The sequence below is a fragment of the Prunus dulcis genome, chromosome 5, assembly GCF_902201215.1.
Source record: "Prunus dulcis chromosome 5, ALMONDv2, whole genome shotgun sequence".
Classification (NCBI taxonomy): Eukaryota; Viridiplantae; Streptophyta; class Magnoliopsida; order Rosales; family Rosaceae; genus Prunus; species Prunus dulcis.
The window spans coordinates 15,382,341-15,387,542 of record NC_047654.1 but is presented as its reverse complement, the minus strand read 5'-3'; the positions used below and the strand labels follow the sequence as shown (position 1 = coordinate 15,387,542).

The window sequence follows — 5,202 nt, the reverse complement described above, 5'->3', positions numbered from 1 at the left end:
AGCAGTATCTCCGAGACCTGTGAGGGTTGCGGCTCAGATTAAAGTGTTATCTTTGAGACCTGCTAGGAATGCGGCTCGGATTGAAGTGGTATCTCCTGGACCTATGAAGATTACAGCTCAGATTGAAGTGTTATCTCTAAGACCTGCGAGGAATGCAGCTCGATTAACTTTATGTTTCCGAGACCTGCAAGGATGAAAATGACAATATTAAAGGATTTGATGGATCAGGAATGGGGGTATGCTTAGGTTGAGAGGATTTAAGCTTTAAGAGATTTTTAAATTAAAATTGAAGGTTTTATATGGTCACTATTATTTTCTTAATCGATACATTGTTTCACAAGAGAAAGACGGATATATGCATATATGTATACATAAATATATATATTTGTGAACTTTACGTAATTTCTAGGCTTGAGTACAAGGGTATTTGAGGCTTGTTTATTTTATTTTAATCTATTTTGCTTTAATTTATCTTATTTTATTTTATTAAAGTTGTTTGTCTTTATCTTTTTATTATTGGATATAGTATTAAATTGCTCAAGTATTTTTAGCATACTTTGCCCCACGAGTCTTAGAGATATACAGACTGTGGGAGCGAGGATTGTTGATTAGGTTGACCAGATGTCTCCTGAGTCTAGCGAGGATTACAAGGCAGGACGTGTCACCAATGGTGTCACGAGGAATTAATAGTTATGGCTTTCCAAGAGTGATTACTTGAATCTAAATGCTTTTATTTCTTCATTTAAATATAGTTATTGCCATGTGAGTAATGCCAGGAAGCTTGGAACAGGAATAGAAGAACTACGTGTGGCTTGATCCCTGGTTGAGGGTACATAGGCAGCCTAGAATTACTAGGCGCAGCCGCGAGGCAAAAAGATTGAGAAATGGTTCAGTTAAATTATTTTGAATCTGTTATTGTGTTCAAGTTGTTCTAAAAGTTAGAATCAGTTCCAGTTGATAGAATGATTTACTTGATTTACTAAGCCCTGAAGGCAGAATGATTTGATGCTTGATTTCTTGAATATAAATCGATACATGATGAATGCTTGGAGTATATAAGTGTTTATTGACAGGTATAAATTTTGGGAAATGTTCAATTTACAAAGGAGACTCTGCCGAATTTTCGGCAGAAGTCAAACTTGAAATAAATTGAATTTTGAATTGAAGGGTAGATAGGTCATTTGTGCCCTGCACTCGCCAAGTGTCAGACACGCATAGGATTCGGCTCGGATTCCAAAGTGAAATTTGGGTCGAGTCTTGTCAGGACGGGTCCTGTCGTGACAATTTATCTCCTTGAGAACCCAAAAGTAACTTATTAAGATTATAGATTTTACAACAATAATTAAAAATATTAAAGTGGACTTGGGCTTAAACTAGGCTTGGTTTAAGTTCCAACAAGCTCGAGGGCATGAAGTTATATGATACATCTCTTTTTTTTGATTAAGTGATACATCTCATTTGATCTCTCCAATTCTATTTTCTTTTCATTTTAGTTCAAAACTATTTTCTTTTCAAACTAAGCATTCATAAAGCGAGTGCAAAATAAGACATGGTAATGAGCCAAAAAAAAAAAAAAAACATGATTAATAGGAAAACTAAACAGATGTGCTAAACCTATCACTATTGCCTTAATGTTTTCTTTCTTTGAAAAAAAAAGAGGTGCAAATATATATATATATATATATATATATATATATATATATATAGTCCTGATCTCTTGGACTACAGGGGTTCAAGAGATTTGTGGTCACTTACCGTTGGATGTAAATTCAACAGTTCACTTACTCTTGCACTCATTTTAAGAAACTTTTTTGAACCATTAGATTAATATCCAACGGTGGGTGACCACAATCTCTTAGACTCCTGTAGTCCAAAAGATCGGGACTGTATATATATATATATATATATATATATATATATTTGATCAATTCACTACTAGCATGAAATGTACCCACACAGAAAAAAACAAAAAAAAATAACAAAAAAAAAACAAAAAAAAAAAAAAAACAAGGAAGGTCACGTGATGAGTCACGTGGCCGGGTTCTTTGCGCACCAAAAAGGCGGGCGCTCACCAGTCGCCCTCCTCTGCCTCGTTTTCTCCCGCCATCCTCTCTGTCTTCCTCCCCTCCTCCTAAATGCGAGCGCTCACCTGTTCTGGCGGCTGACAAGGCTAATGTAACGGAGGCCTCAGTGCGCGGGTAAGTTGTTCAGATCTTAACTTTGACACGAGCTCATAAGCGTTGTTGTGAGTGCTAGAAACTTTCTATTATCTGGATTGGATGTTGTAATGCTTAGCATATTATAACTAAAGGCTGGGTGTTCATGTGTACTTTGGAACAGTAAAGCTTGTCCTACTTTAGAAGCTTGATGATGCAAAATAGGGTAAGATCTGGAAAAGGAGTTGCAAATTGAAAATTTAGAAATGGGGTTTCTGAAGGAATGATGAAAAAGATGCAGGGTACATACGTTATGTTGTGGAACCAGTATAAGTTTTGTCCCTGTCGAATTCTACTGAACTTTGGGGAACGTTGGATGTGCTGCCCACTAGTAATTTGTTTCGGCCGATCCTGAATTAGAAAATAGATGTAACTAGTGATGGATACTTCTTGGAATAGAATTTACTCAGACAAAGTTTATGGTATCTATGTGAAGGAACCTATGATTGATAGACTTGCATTATCAAGGTTAATAGTAGTGTTGACAGGTAGCCTTTCTAACTGGTTAGGGATTCAAAATTAGGTGCAAATCTTGACAGCAGAAGTGTTCATTTATGATCTATTATGCACAAAGAATTTGATTCACTGTTGATAAAGCTGATTTATTTCAGATAAATGTTGTTCTCATGTGGTAATACTGTTTTTAAAAAAATTTTAAAAAAAGCCACCTGTACTTTATTGATTTTGAACTTCATACTGCTCATGCTTTATAAAAGATTTTAGAGGGTCTTCCAACGGAATTTCCTGTGGCTCATCATCAAATTGTGTGAAGTCATTTAGAATAATGATGTACCACATCCAAGTGGCTTAACATGAGTGTTTATTTTAGGATGAAAAATCACTCAGATTTCTTGGATGGATGTTTAGAAAGCTGTTTGATGTGCAGGGCTTGTCCTAGAAAAATTAGTTAGAGAATCCACAAGGTTGAGGGAGTGAGAAATATAAGCGTGAGCATTTTAGCGAGCTTTTTCTTGAGCTGGCTGATGCTCTCAGTAAGTTGCCTTTTATTTATGAGAAGTTCACCATGTCTCTCTTAATGTAATCAATTTTTGATATTGTTGGAATTTTAGAAAGTGTGTGATGAGCGTTTGTGACGCTCTGATACCGCTTGTTAGATTGTAGGGTGATTGTGAGTGGTGTTGCTATGATACCATTGTTGGTTTATGTGGTGAAAGGGTTTAGGACAATAGGCAATAGTTGAAATAAAGTGATTTTATTACATTGGAGGAGAATAGTACATAGGTGTAAGCTAATTGGCCTTCTTCATAGCTTATTGACTTATTGGCCTTCTTTATTGCTTATATAGGCTTATTGGCCTCCTCAACATGGCTTAGTTTGGGTAGCTCTTGGCTCCCGCATAGATTGGGAGTTTATTTGTTCACTCCACATTTCATTGTAGATTGCATGCCTATTTATAGATGATTGTTTGCCAACTTAGCCTTGGTCCACCGACTTGGGCACTTTCTCCCAACCACGTGTTTGTAGTCTTGCTCTAGAGATTTCTTCCGCTGCGATACTTTAGCCATTCACTTGTCACTTTTTCTAGAATATTCTACCATATTCATTTTGTTTTGCCGCCATGCAACTTCTTTATTGTGAGCTCTTGACTTTTCTAGAACTTTGTAGAACAAATGAGCATTAGTTTTTCAACAGATATGATGGTGGGTCATTCTTAATTTGAGATGACCCTTGCACAGAACTAAATCAGCTGAACAATTGAAAGGCCTCTATATGTTGTGTGAAGCTACTCGACTGTTAAAAGTACTTGCTTGGTCAGATTCAGTACTTACGAAAGGAGAATGCATCCCCTGTTGTCTGAATCTAGCTATGTATAAGGCACTTTACAAATTTCTTTGCCCCCAAATGTATAAGGCATTTGTGTAGAAGATTCAAAAAATATACTTGATTCTGTAGCTATTTAGCTAAAACCCTAGTGGTTAGTTTTGGATCATTCCTTATGCTTATGCATCTTTTTAATGAATCATATTTTCATGCAAGTTGTTTGAAAAGTCAACAGATGACCCATGCATGAGAAGAATGAGATCAGAGAGGAGGATAATTCTGCTGGCAGAGTCTCCTGCTGACGATCACCACGAATGGCTTACTTATTGGATTTAATTTGCTCTGATTACACTGTTTGAACTGATAACCATTGCCAAAGCCATTGAGTGGTAATTCTTTTTCTTTTTCAAAATGTAGTTCCTATGTTTTATTTCACTTATTTATATATGGGTTTGCATTGAATGTGATCAAAGGAGCAGTATGGTTCTTTTTCAAAATGATTCATAAAATTTTAGCGTGAATTTTTCATTTTGCTGTTGTAGTTAACTTTGTAATTGCATGAATAAATTATTGGTAGTAGTTAACTTTGTAACTGCAGGAAAGAAATATGTAGCGCATGTACTTGTTTTAATATTCAAATCTTTAATCTACTGATGCCATGAAATCTTTGATATACAAAATAAAATAAAGCCATAAAATCTTTGATATACAAAATAAAATAACACTAGTAGAGTTCTAAATGCATGTAAAGCAGCTCCAAAAACCCACGAAAATGAGTTGTAACACCACGATCCACATCCTCCATAGAACCAGGAGCCAAACCATGTTGATGATAATGATGATACAGATTCCTAAGGTATCTAAGAAGATCCTCCACATCCCCAGTGTAATTTACACGTGGTTTTATACGGGATTTTATATTTTTGATGACGACGGATTTCTTTTGTTTTCTTGATGGGGAGGAGTTTCTATGGTTATAAACACCCAACATAAATTTATCCATGTTATTAAGGGTTGAAGTAGAGTTCCAGGATTTGAAATTGTCAAAAGCGGGTCTTGCCAACGCGAATTTGACTTGTTGACCATTTCGACCACTCCTCATAGTTTCATAGTGATCAAAGAGACGCATCCTTTTATCAGCTTCTAACAAAAACGGATGACCCACCACTTTTTTCACAAATTTATCATAGCTGAAAAGACAAAA

General features: G+C 35.8%; 1 long non-coding RNA gene across 1 annotated transcript; it reads left to right on the top strand.

Annotated features, from left to right (window-relative positions):
- Positions 1-2,112: 2,112 nt before the first annotated feature.
- LOC117628376 lies at positions 2,113-4,507 on the top strand. The gene is made up of 2 exons (XR_004585945.1): positions 2,113-2,198; positions 4,234-4,507. It is a non-coding gene; the product is annotated as an uncharacterized LOC117628376 (long non-coding RNA).
- Positions 4,508-5,202: the final 695 nt, after the last annotated feature.